At 29.5% G+C, this 15,338-nt stretch overlaps 1 long non-coding RNA gene across 1 annotated transcript; it reads right to left on the bottom strand.

Annotated features, from left to right (window-relative positions):
- Positions 1-10,578: 10,578 nt before the first annotated feature.
- Positions 10,579-13,099, bottom strand: LOC148196585 (uncharacterized). Its single transcript, XR_015780403.1, has 2 exons — positions 12,638-13,099; positions 10,579-10,777 (listed from the first exon to the last, which is right to left on the bottom strand). It is a non-coding gene; the product is annotated as an uncharacterized LOC148196585 (long non-coding RNA).
- Between the last annotated feature and the right edge of the window lie 2,239 nt (positions 13,100-15,338).

Genomic DNA, 15,338 nt, shown 5'->3' with positions numbered 1-15,338 from the left:
CTCCTAATTTCTCCATTAACTTTTTCATTATTTCTTTCATCCACTTTCTTCATCTAATTTTTGTATCCATTTTTTATATTATTTTTCTCCACCTAAATTCTCCATTAACTTTTTTTATTATTTCTTTCATCCACTTTCTTCTTCTAATTTTTCCATTTCTTCTTCCAAATCCTCTGCTCATAACTCTATAAATACCCAAATATTAATAAGAACACTTGACAAGGACAGGAAAATAAAGTAAGGTTTATAGTCATCCAAAATAACTATAAAAGCCAATGTTATATACAAACTAGCTATACCAAAACTATAAACAAAATGATCATCTAAGGCTGCTACACATCAACTGCTCCTCTATCTAGTGCCTGCTCTAGGAAAACCTCATCTCCCTCTGCTCACACCTACAGAATTATCATAGCAAAGAAAAGAACACAACAACATACAAACACAAGTACAAATAAAAGGGCAAGCTAGTTTACAATTAAGGAATGATATATATATATATATATATATATATATATATATATATAAACTCATTTAAACATTTTACATACAACAAACATATCACTACACCATCATCAAACACTTTATGAATGACACTAATATGAATGGACTGTCCAGACTTAGAATGAATGTTGAGCTATGACGGGTTATGCACTTGTGGTGGCTTTACTACTTTGCAAAGTCATTGTCAATGGGTTTCACCCTACTACACTTACAAGGTTAGCTTGTTCCATGCCTTGGATCCTACTGAAAGCACTCAAGACTAAGACTTCCTGCTACTCTCACCACATGTATCAATCCTCTCTATATGAGAATTAATGACCATTAGAGCGTCAGGATAACCCCCAAGACTAAACTCCCTACATTCAGATTAACTACACTTGAAACTACACCAAGAATTCCACCTTGGAACTCAATTCACAACTTTGAAAACCTCTGAACAATGTACATACATCTTTTTACTTTTACCATGCATACTAACATTGATAACCACTAATGCAAAAATAGCGTATAACGTCATGCGTTCAACGTCTAACTACTCAATAGCCAACGTTAAAAATGACCGATGACAATTTTGTAAAAAAATGCAATTATTAAACGTCATTTAGAATTATAATTCGACGTAAATGGACGACGTTTAGAATTATAATTTGACGTAAATGGATATAAAACATCGAATGCCTCAGCGTTAGACGTCAAAAGGTTAGTGAATTCAATAAAAATTTGAGCGGGAGATTGAAAATTCATTCACTTTATCTTAGTGCGCGAGACCCTCTTCTCTGCTCAAACTTTTCTCGAACGAAGTTTGACGACCATCACATGTACTCTTTCTTTCATTTGATACAAATGCATGTTAATTAACTACTTTAGGTATGATTTTCATTTGTTTTCACCGGTTATTTTCGTGTTCTTATCCTTCATATGCGCATTCTGCTTTCTCTCTCACTGGTGGCAACACTTTATTCCGATGAACCCACCTTTTGAAGGTTAATTTTCGTTTTCGTTTTGAAGAACTTATTTGTTGAACTTGTTTGTTGTTGTTGTTGTTTGGTTGAACTTGTTTGTTGTTGTTGTTTAATTGAAATTGTTTGTTATTGTTGTTTAATTGAACTTGTTTGTTGTTTGTTATTGTTATTTGTTGTTGATCCTATATTATCGTTCATAGTTCTGCTTTTCAGGTTTCGTAAAGTTGTAAAAAAGGATTACAATTATTTTTAAAAAATTGATTAATGTCGTATATTGACAAAATTCGACATTAAATTAACGTCGAATTTTTAAATTCGCCGTTAATTTAACGTCTCCCAATATGACGTTGTTCTCGAATTCGACGTGAAAGGCCGAAAAATTCGACGTTGTACGCTGTTTTTGTACTAGTGAACCTTTAATCATACTTTACAATGCATTAAACAACCAAACAAATTATTGGAAAAATACTTAAAACATACCCAACAGTGCATCACAGATCACTTAAAACATAAACATAAAAGTACCCAGGGTGGCGCTCCCAGAAGCTGCCGCTTAACGCCCTAGCCTCTGTTTGCTTAACGCTCAACACCCACGGAATAGTGAGTTGGCGCCCAGGCGCTGAAGGGCTGGCGCTCTACGCCATGACAGCAGCACAAACATGAAAAACCAGGTTTTGGACATTTCACCCCAACTTCTAAAGACCCCTAGGACCCTCAAAACCTTAAGAAAGCTCAAAACACACTATTGTAACTCAAATTGGCCCTTTACAACCCAAATTCATTACTACAAGCTACCCAATTTCAATTCTACAATTTTAAACCTTCATACCAGTTTACAACCTGCATAAACAAGTCTAAAAACATTTATTAGCACACTCCAAATACCTCAGTTCCATCTCAACTATCTTACTTTCAATTCCCAACACCTAAAACCTCTAAAATGGACTAAAAACTCAACTTATGAAGCCAATATCACTTACATGAAAAATTTAACTGATTTTAGTACCTAGACAAGTCTTAATAGGTATAATAATAGACCTCTAACCTTCCAAAATAGTTTATACTCACTACTTGAAAATATCACTACTCAAAACCCCCCTTTTTATACCAAAAACACTTGAGAACTTCAACTATAAACCCTCCCTTTGCTACATAACATTTTTCAACCATCTAGCCCTCCTAACAAGTCCCAAATTACCTCACGACAACACTTAGAGCATAGCTTCCTCACCTCAACCCCAAACTCTCAAACTCACACTTACAAACCCCCCATTTTAAGCCTAAAACCAAAGAATTTCACCATTTCTCATCATAATTATTTTGAATTCAATTTTAAACAAAAACACAAATTCATCACACATATTCATAACAACATAAAACATCTATTTCATATTATTACAATCACAAACACTTCATAGTACCAAATATTGTTATTTACACTTAACAATTAATATATTATTATCACAATTTCATCCAATACATTATACTATTCTTATAGATTCTATTTTAATATAAACAAACACAATCTAAGACAAATCTAACTTCCCTTACCTTAGAATAAACTGTCCGACTCAAAGAACATTTCGTCGATTGCTTGAAACATAAGGAATATCTAGACGAACCTACGAAACACCGAATAATGGTCGGACAGAGTCCTTAGGATCTCAATTTAACCAAAAATAAAAGGGAAAACAAAAAGCCACATGTAAAGGGGGAATTCTTAGACAAAACCACAGATTGAAATCTATCAGAAATAGGGGTAGAAACTTACTTGCTCTATGGCAGAATTGATCATTTAAAAATGTATACCTTGTTGTCGTGATCTCTTTGACACCTTCTGATCGTCAAAGAGATGACTCAGGAGTTAGAACTCTTAAAGAGAAGGTAGAGAACTCTAGAAAAGTGGTTTCTAAAGAGATGATACGTTTGAAAATAATGAAACTCGTTTATAACAAAACTATTTATAAATAAACCATTTAATATTAAAATAACTGAGTCTCACTATTTTTAAACTACCACTACTTCTAAAATACCATTTTCTGGGGTTTTACATAAGCAATGTAGCGTGTTCAATACATTTTATCATTTGTCACTTCATCAATAAATGTATCGCTTTGTAAGATGCATATATTCATCAGATAATATAAACATAAGATGTTTTCTCAATACTAGAGCGTTTGGTGGTTACTTATCAGACAATATTTTCTATAGAAGGCTTTGCTTGATATAACACTATTTTGAATGAAACATCTCTTTTATCCTTAGTGTTATATATAAGTGATAAACTTTGTTTTCATAAAAAGCTTGTTTATTTTTCTCATATAGTCTATTGGGAGATATTAATGAGAGGCACTTTTCTTAGATGTTATTTATGATTTTCTAATTCCTTTAAACAGTTTGATCTTGAAAGCATTACTTCAACTCTTGTCTAAAGACGTTCTCAAGTGATTCTTCACTAGACGCTACTATTTTACACAGTTTTTCCCACCCAAAAATATTTCGTTTAATGTTGTTTATAAACATCAAAATCTGGGTTGCTTAGACTGTTTACTCTCTAGACGATTTTTTTCGTAACATAGTTTACCTCATCATCAACATAATACAACATTTGTGCTTGTGAAGCTTTAATGTATAGGTCATGTCATTCATGTTCACCTATATGAATAGATTGAGAAAGTTTATAAAAGTGAATTGCCAAGCATCCTTTCCAAATCCTCTAGAATGTGTAGTATCAACGCCCTTGCATCTAAAAAGGATATGTCTAAGAAAACTGTAATAGTTAAACTTGATTATGTCTTCTAACTTCCCATGGTATGGAAAATGTGTCAACCTCAAATTTTCATCATTATTGCTTGCAACACATGATGTATTTGAAGTTTGTAAACTGTTAGTGGAAAATGACAAGTGCATGAGTGGTACGAATATCATTCTCTTCCAAAGGATTTATTTAACACTCGACAACTCTTGCACTCAATAACTTAATTAGACTATAAAGTTCAAAAAAATATAATGGAAATTCTTTTTTGTATTTTTATCAAATAGTTGGTATGCAACAAGAAATTTAACAGATTATTTATAATTGTCAAGATTAGATTTCATTCATTTCATTCTCATGTATTCACAAACATCCCAATTCCATATTCAAGTGAAAATCAACTCACTAACATACTTAAATCTTATTCCTAGAGCCTTTGCGATTGATCACTCATAGAGTTTTAATCCCTTAAATCCTCAACAAGTGAAATCATGCAGTAATTTTAAGAGTTTAAAATTAGTAATGAACCAAATTTTATTCCTAGATACAAGCATCATTAGGAAAATTTCAAGTCTAGATTCTAAAGATACTTCCTAACACCTCGAGAATCACAAATCAATCATGGGAACAATCCACAAGCATTAATCATGAAAATCAAATACTAACTTGAATTGGAAAAACATATATATTAACAACATAAGTTTACACAAGAATTCAGTGTTTTACATCTAACCTCGACAAATAGAAATAACTTTCCATGGTGGAGAACCCAGGGTTTACAAATTGAAGAGATAAAAAAGAAATTGAAACCATAAAGATGATGAAAACCCTTTCCCAAGGCTTACAGCTACTCCAAGCTTCAATTGTGTCTCTCTTTCGCATTTCCACCTCTAATATGCAATTCATAATCTTCCTCAACCTCAAAAGGGGGAAAAGCACCATGAATAAAGAAGGAAACCCAAGGAGGATATGTATAGTTTACCAACACTCCAAACAGCCTTCAGGAGTCTCTCCCAAGCACCCAGGTAGTTTTATTTGTGTAAAACTGAAGGGTGCCCAAAACCTTCACGAAACATGATTAAATACCCACTTTCACGTTTTAGACCTAACATACTCGCCCAACGACTTCATTCTTGTCCAACGAGGCCTAAAAATCGATGCTCTTTGACTTTTAACACTTTAGGCAAGCCATGTTTTCACCCAATGACTCGAATACTATAAGTTTAGGCTGTCATTTTCATCTAGCGAGAAGCTAGCTCGTCTAGTGACTTAGCATAGCACCCAATGGTAGTTTTTAGGTTGTCTAGGCGATCCATTGCAGTATAATTCAATAGGTGAGTCCTTTCTACGCTGGGTGTGATTATAACGCCCTTGGAGTGAGTATTTGTCTAAAAATCAATCTTACTTATCTAATCATGCTTCCTTGAGTTCTAACTTGTTTTCCTCCACCAAAATAGTTTCCTGTTAACTTATTCCACACACTCAAAACAAAAATTAGAGGTAAAAGAAGCACAAAATAACTAAAATACAAAACAATGCAAAAACAAGATAAACTTGAGGATTGAACAAGTTAAAAACTATGAAAAAGTTGATTTTATTCACAAAACTTGACACGACTAAAAAGTAGAAAATAATGTTATCATAACATCTAATATGATTAAAAGGTACAAAACTTAACACATTTTATAAAACTTCATATTTATATAAACCCTTTTAATATTAAAATAATTACGTCTTACTATTTTTAAACCATTGTCAATTATAAATTTCCATTTTCTTGGTCTTCACAGTTATAATATAACCTTTACTCATAATATGTTAAGGAAAACATCTTAAATAATTTTTACAAACTAAAATGATAAAATAGAGGAAAAAAAATGTAAATTAATTCATCAATTAATTTTAACATTCTCTCACTTGACTTATAATATCATAACATTATGTGATTTAATACACAAATCATAGCATACATTAAAAAACCTTACATAAATTAGTTATTTCATTATTCATAATCAAAGATACAAAAATAATGAGTCGTAACGGTTACAATTCATTTAGTCAACATGTTCCCTTCTATGTATTATTGTATATATCGTCTATTTCTCCTTAATATTTAGAAAGAAAAATCTATAATAGGTTCAAACATAATATCATTTGAATGACAATAAAAATAATAATAACCTAATATATTTTCTTCGTCATAATTTACATGCATAAACATAAAATGAAAACACAAATATCATAAAAAGCTCATAGTGTCACATAATAATATTCAATATATATAATCTTGCTCATTAATTATAAAAATAATTAATCAACTTTGGAACTCGTAGATCAATTATTCATAATTTAACATCAATATTATCCACAATTAAAATAAAATCCTTAATAATTTGAAATCAAATAACTTTAAAATTTTAATCACTTTAATAATTAATAAAATTTGTCATTGATTTCAAATAAATAAATACTTTTAAATACTATTAATCATATATAAGATTCTCACTACTTTTAATTTAACAATAACAAATTAAAAAACACATCATTCATATAATAAAATATCAACATTATTCTGGTGACTTAAACCATGATGACATCACTGCAAATAATTCTTGATCATATGGGTTTTCAGTTGCATTTAATCCACGCAGCAATAGTAAAAACGATTTCCATTCAATTCCAATTCAAAGCAATTGTTTGCTATTCAACAGGGATTGACACATGCATTTTTCAAATTTTAATCTTCTTTGAATTCACGTAACAGGGTTATTTAAATTTTCAAACCTTGACAATCATTCAATTATTTATCACAGACAGCGGAAAAAAAACATACACATTTATTTATGATTTCAACTTGAAATCAATTTAACATAAAACGTAAAAACCTAAATTTCATAATTTAGGATTTATCATAATTGGAAAAGCACAAGAATTCCTAAATCTAATAATAATTAGGGTTTATAGTAGAATTTATCGAGTAAAATATAATTTGGGAACAAACATTATAAAGTGAAGAATCATAAATCTAATAACTTAACTCGATAACACATGTGATTAATTTGTAGCTTTTTTATTTTTCTAATTTATTTCAAAAGACAAATATTCTAGGATTTTAATATTCATTATTCTCATATATATATATATATATATATATATATATATATATATATATATATATATATATATATATATTCATATACAATTCTATATAAGAAAGAGGGCGATGTTTTTGAATCCTCAAGATTTACAACAAAAATAAATCAAGAAAGAATATAGAATAAAATAGAGATATGGACGATTTGATAAACACAAGTTCTTTGAGTTTTAAACTTGTGTCTTCTTTTTATGTCATCCTGTCTTTCTTGTATGGTTGAAGTCATGATTTCCTGATAAACAAATTTTTCCTAGGCAAGCAAACAAAAAGAGGTTATTAGTATTTTCTTTTGATGACAAATCAGAATGTTATTTTCTTTCTTTCTCTCTCTTTGTCCATTCCCAAAAGAAAAGAGAGAAAAAGATGAGAGCATCATAATTTGTCATTAGAAGAAAATACTAATTAAATTCTTTTTGTTTTGTTATCTAGGGAAGATTTGTTTATCACATAGTCATGACATCAACAATTGAAGGAAGATAGAATGACCGAAAAGGAAGACGCAAGCTTAGAACTCAAAGAACCTGTGTTTGATAATATGTTAGCTTGTTTTTCAATCCATTTAGATATTCAAAGTATTCTTTTAGTATGGAAACAATAGCTTAGAAATATATACATATGAGTTAGCTTGTGTGACCATCTCTAAGCAACTTACGGATAATTAAAGTCATACTTATAATTTGATTGTTTACTTGAGAAATATTCTTTTTATTTTTCTTTTAACATTGAATCTTTAATTTAAAATTGTTTGATAATTTTTGTAGGTGAGTATTTGACCTTGGAGGTAGATCTCCAAACCTTTGATAATAAGATATTGATCTCTTTCATAATCTAAATATCACTTTAGTAGAATTTCTATTTTTGATTATTTTAGATTTGTGTTTCTGATTTATGTTTATGTTTATGTATAGGATGTTCTAGAATTCAGTTCGAACTTTTTCCAAACAAGGGAAAATGATAAGGAATCTTCAAGTGGTACGAATTTGAGGACAAATCCTTTTCAAAAAGAAGGGTATGATAAAGGACTATCTAATGAGCATGTATGAGAAGAACTAAGGAAAAAACATTAGCAATTCAAAGAATATATGACAAGGTCAAAGATCAAAACATGTCTCTTTGAATCTCATAATATTCCATGAAGGAAGGAACTTAAAGAACATGAAGATCATGAAAATAATTTAAGAAATTAAATAAATTGTAATTTTATTTTAATTTTGCATAATGTTAAGTTTACTAGGCAAGCGGGCCTCGCTAGGAGAAAGTCTGCATTTGTAATTTTCTTTTATGTTGTTTTATGTGCTCTGAGATTTATTTTAGTGTTTATAGGTTTTCTTAAACTTATGTGCCTATATCTAGAGGTACAAAAAGATTATGTAAACATTTTTGGGTTTAAGGTTTATTTAAGAGAAGATTCTATCCGTTTTTAGATTAAAACTCTGATTCTTATCAAATTATAGAAAATTTTCACTTAACTTATCAATATGCTAGATTGTGGTATCAACATCCCTCTCTTATTCCACATTCTTTTTTTATTTATTTTGATTGTGACTCTTGAGAATTCAAATTCGGTTATACTCTTTTCTAGACATGATCCTATAAATCATAATAGGACATTAACTTTGATCTATAAGAGATTCAATGAGAATGTATTTTCATTCTCCAATCTACTTTTTTCAATCTATCTCTTTACCTTTCTTTCTCCTCTGATACTTTCTTGATAACTTTACTTTAAAGAACCTTATGACTAGAGATAAAACTTTAATTCCTTTTATAAATCAATATCCATTAAGTTGAGTTTCATTTTATCTTTATTTTATTATAATTTCTTATAATAACCTATAGGTCTGTATATCTTATTATATCACATTTGAGTCCATTATAATATTATAAATGAGTCCTAATAAAATTAAGTTGTCAATTAATTCTAACAAAAAATAGTTAAGCTTACTTACGTAAGTTTATTCACCAGTTGATTAAAAATGGGTCAGTTCGATATTATTTACTTTTTTATGAATTAAAATAATTTTTAATCTAATTCAACTCACCATTGATAGGTTCACCGATAGGTTAGTAGATTAATTAACGTTATTTTGTTCTTCTAATTTATTTGATATTTTTATTGTAATATAATAAAAATAAATTGAATTATCTTCACTTATTTCTTTTCATTGTAAAGTCAAATTGTTCACTTACTTTACTTAAACATTATTATAAAGAGAAAAAAACTAAAATGTTAGTCTAAGTACCTTTGAAAAAAATAAATTAAATATTTAAATTATTTAAACATTATTAAACAATATTTTAACATTTAAAAAGATTAAATTATCAACTTAAATAATTAAAAATAATAAATAATTATAATAAAAAAGTTGATAAAAACAAAATAAAATATTCATATCATATTACTTTCAACCCGGAAACTCATTTAATCAAAGAGTTAAGTTAGATTCGGTTTTCTCTACAAGTTGTTTCTCTTTCTATGTATATAATTTAATATAAAAACAACATACAATATCTAAAAATAATCTACCAACAGAAAAACATAGTTAATTTTCTTTTTACATGTTCCACTCAGCCTTGATCTAAGTATCAATCAAGTTATTATGTATTTTATGTAAGAAAACTCAATTTCTCAATTTGTGGTATTCACCTTAATTTCATCTTGGTTAAGCCATACAGGAAATTTGTAAAGTTGCTTTTACTTTAATCAAGACTGTACGGTATGTGATTGCTGAGGATCCACTAACACTGTTTCAGCAACAGAAGACACAGACTGCACAAAAGGAGAAGAACTGAACAGTGGTAAAAAAAAAGTTATTTTCCCATATCAGCTTCAACTTCCTGCTGTATATTCAGATAAGTACACAAAATGATGAAACATTTTGATGCATGCTTTTTTTCACTGTGACAAAACATCAACTTTAAAAATACCAATAAGCTATATATTTTTTTACCAATTAAAAAACATTATATATATATAGATGTGATATGAATATAACTAATTAAGTCTATTGTAGTTAGAAGATAGTCTTTTTACACTTGATGTTGAATTTGTGAATAAAAAACTTTCACAATATATAAAAAAAATTTAGATAATTTTTAGGTGGATAAGAGATTAAATTTGTTAGTTTCATGAAGCAGAAGCAAGAGTTTGAGTTCTTGAACATTGGATATTTTCATTTTACCTATTGTAACATCCCAATATCTCACACTGGATAATTCATAATTTATATATTGTAACATTACATTTACGGTAATATCCCGTAATCTCACACTTATAAATTCACCGTTGATATATTTTAAACTCAGATTTCAACTATAAACTCCTAAATATAACTTGAATTCTTCTAACTTATTCTTCGATCTCTTTCTTCCTTGGTATTGTTTCAGACGACATTCCTTCATCTGCTCCCGTATAACGAATTATACGATCATCGCACATACCCAAACAAAACAAACACAAACAAGTAGGGTGAGCTAACATGCAACAAATCATTTATAAAACATATATAATTACCTTGATATAAACATCATATAATAATTATGTTCGACACTCTCATACCACAATTCCTATTAGACACTCGTCTCACAATACCCAATAGACACCACAATACCCAATAGACACTCATCCGGATGATAAGTTGATGAGCGGTCACGGGAGGTTATGCACTTGTAATGACTTCTACTTCTTCTTTTTTTTTTTCTTTCTCTCTTTTTTTTTTTATATACAAATACACTTTCAAAATACTTCATACCATTCACAAGGTTAATCCCCTCACTATGTCCAAAACCGGCACATAGACCAGGACCTCCTGCTCCTCTCACCACATAATTCATCCCTCTCTACTTGAGAATAGATGATTATTAGAGTATCAGGATAACCTCCAACTACGGGACCCTCAACATCAACATATACACAAATACCATAACATTTACTTAATCTCTCCACAAGACTCATACCATACTAATATTCCTCAACTCACATTATACCCCTACAAAATCTCCCCATACTACTCATAACATGTTCAGATGCATAAATTCAAATGCAGTATAATAAAATACAATTATCGCATAAATCACAATTATAATTCATAATTTCATATCTACCACAATAACATGAATTAATCAAACATTTTCATTCCAACAACATATTTTGCATAATAATTTAACAGTACAAAATCTGTTCAATAGGATTTAAGTTAAAAACTTGTCGAGTAGACTTCCAGGAAAGAGAGGTGCGTCACAATGGACAACTTAAGTACCAAATCTTTCCTTAGCCAAAGCGTTCCTCAACTAGTTTTTAACAAATTTCTTATTTACAGATTTAAAACAACAGCATATAATATTAACACCGAAATTTAATATAGATATCAAAAAAATCGAAATTAAGCAATATTAAGATCCCTGAGAAGATACGAAATTAATATCTCTAAATCTGTAACTCCGATTTCAAATCTGATTGGTCACAATAATTCACTATTTGTTATAAACTACATATTAAAATTTCAGGTTGATCCAACGGTTAACTAGATAGATATTGAGGTTTTACCGAGGTAACTCAAGTGCAGAATTTTAAGTGGTTTTCGGTTATACTCAAAATGCGAAACTAATTTCCCTAATCACAGACATTTAATTACAAATCTGAACGGTCAAAATGACTTAATATGTCTTATGAATTACATACTAAAGTTTGGGCTCAATCTAACGGTAGATGAAATATATATGAAATTTGTACCATGATAGCTTAAGAACAACAATACAGTGTTCATCCGATTGTTTCACACTTTCGAAATTTCTTTCTCTAAACATAGACCTTCAATTACAAATCCGATCGGTCAAATTGTATTAATATGTCCTAAGAATCATATATCAAATTTTGAGGTTGATCTAACGGTTAAATAGGTCAAAATCTATATTTTTACCGAGACAACTTAGTAACAGAACTACAGGGTGACTAATTTACTCAAACTTGCAGTATTTATTTTTCCAAGTACAGACTTCTATTTTCAAATCCGAACGGTCAAAGTTTAGTAATAGGTCTTAGGATTCACATACTAAAATTTTAGCTAAATCCAACGGTGAAAACAATTAATAGAAAATTTTCACAACAGTAACTCGAAAATAAGAAATTATAATAATGAAAACTAAATTTATATAAGTGAATAGATAACTACCATTACCAAAATTTTAACATACTCATAACTCATATTCATTATCATAACATGGATAAAAAAAATCATAAACAAGAAGGATTAGCTCCCCTACCTCTATTCCAGACTTAATCTCCTGCTCCGAATTTGTTTCCCCGAAACCCTTCAGAACCTCTACTCTTCTTGCAACTAAAAATTTCTCCCTAACTCTTTCTTCTCTATTTCTCAAGCTCTCACTTGATTCCTCTTTTCTTGGTGCAAAATACCCTTCCCTCCCATGGCTATTTATAGTAAAAAAAAATTTACTATTCATTAATATTTTAATATTATTTATTATTTTAATATTATTTAAAAATAATATTTCAATCATTTTCTCACCAAATCTGATCCTAATTTCTACCTACTACTTTCTTCCATGCTAAGGAATCTTAATGCTGAAAATTTATTTTTACTATTTACTTTTTACTATTTACTATTTACTTTTTACTATTCCATTTAAAAAATTTTACTAAATAAGTTACCAAAAATTTGAACCTCTCCTTCTAAAATTACTATAATTTTATATCCAAAATTTACAATTTTCTATCCATTAAAATTATTATTACTAATAAAATACTAAAATTTACTACTATAAATATATATATATATATATATATATATTTTTTTATGGGTCTTACATTCTCCCCAACACAAAAAAAATTTTCGTCCTCGAAAATTCAAAAATTCGAAATAAAGTTATGATTATTTCACCTTATCTCCTAGTTTCCTTGTAAATTCATTTACTCTACTTATTTTGTGCATCAAATTTCTAGCATGTCAAATTTGAAATGTATTCACGAAAAAATTAAAATCATAAACCTTCAAAACACTTTTACTTGACACTTTTAGCCCCATGAAAACCACCATTAAACATACCTCACTAGTCTCAAAATAATTCATTAATGTTTTAAAAGAACTCATCACTCATAAACTATTAATCACAAGATTTCATAAAACTTTTCATTCCTACTATAACAAGAAAGTAATTCTCCTTATAGATCCCTATTTAAGACTTCCATGACCCCATTAAACTCTAAGAATCATTTTTTTTTTTTTTCCGTAACAACTTTCCATTATTTAATACAGTTTCTACTCCTAGAAATCGTACGCCTCCAAAAGCCACTTATGTTTACCAAAATTTTATACTAGATTGCTCCACCTTACCCTATACTTCTATTTTCCGTAAAATTTCTAATTACTCTGATGATTACACGGAGTCCAAAACACTATTACTAAACAATTCATCCTTATGTTTTCTTTTCTATACCCATTTAACAAGGACTTGTCCAAAAATAATACTTATATTGAGTATGCTTTATAACATCCATAGAAACTCTTCCACACTTAAGATTATGCATCATTTCCTTCACTCGTCCTTGATGAACTTATCTGATTCTCGATAATATTGCATTCACCCTTAACTACACTTAATGTTCAACAATCAACTCACAATTCTTGAAGACCATAAACTTCTAAAAACATATTGTAACATGACCAAACTATCCTTTCGATCATACCCTAGACTGCAATATCTATCCTTCACTTGCATTGGTCAGACATCCCTAAAATACTCATCCTCATCCTTTACATCACCATTGAGGTTTGAATACTACCACATAACTATACCTGATGAAATTTCTCCAATCACAACCTACAACTTCTTATTTATTCCAAATTCCCTAATCACATTGCAACCCTCCTTTTTATCTATTTCCAAACTCTTCTTCTTCCTTATCTTGTCATGTTCATAATAATATCAATTCAACCTACACTACCTCAACTAACTTTAATATTCCAAAATCAATAAAATTTATAACCATAAATCATGACATTTTAATCCTATCATAAAAATACCAAATATTTGCATAAGCCGAAAGCCAAAATTTTCGTACCTGGATTTTCTCCACTACTCCTCATACCAAATTCACATATTCTCAAATCTTATCTCTAATGCATTTACTGAAAAAATCTAACCATCTCCTTTTAATCATCCATTTAGCTTAGAATCCTTCCAATACTTCATTCTTCTCTAAAGACATCATGTTCTCTTAACTTATAAATTTCTCCTCCTATTAAACTTTCTCTCAATCCTCTTTATGCCTTATACAACTTCTTATTTACTCTTCTTCGTCTAATATTTGATTTATTCTTAATCTACTTCAGTATTCCTATCCCTTTTTATTTTAAACTTTATCTTCAAATCTTCCACCATTTTCTTTCTTCAGATTCCAATCATCGCTGATACATCAATCCATGTTACCAATCTCACACAATGCCACTCTGTTTCTCATCAATACTTCCTTCTCTTCTGACTTCTAACGTTACTGATATACTAAACCAAACTGATTTCTCAAACCTTGCCACATTCCTGCTTATCCAAAGCTTATCTTAATCTAGCCTTTGAACTCAACTCCTTTTTGTGAAACGTAAGATATCTCATCTATTAATTTTGTTCTAGAAACTTCTAAAAAATTTACTTCTAAACACCAACATCTTCACTCATCCATTGAAACTTAAACTCTAGTATTATATCTCCCTATCAAGGCTTTAACTAATTCTAATATATTTCCTCAAACCCTCAGAATTAAGAAAGGAAAATCATCTATGGTAAAAGTCATGGTAATTAGACACAATACTCTACTATCTAGATTTAGAGGAAATGGTAAATTATACCATTTAGACTCAATTCTTCACAGAGAAGACACGGAAGACCCACAACACAGAGGTCATCCTAAGGACGAACTGCTCTGATACCATTAATGTAACATCCCAATATC

Source organism: Vigna umbellata, chromosome 6 (assembly GCF_029865625.1).
Source record: "Vigna umbellata cultivar VRB3 chromosome 6, Vumbellata_1.0, whole genome shotgun sequence".
In the NCBI taxonomy this organism is placed as follows: Eukaryota; Viridiplantae; Streptophyta; class Magnoliopsida; order Fabales; family Fabaceae; genus Vigna; species Vigna umbellata.
Note: the sequence above shows the minus strand (reverse complement) of the source record. Positions and strands in the feature narration are given on the sequence as shown.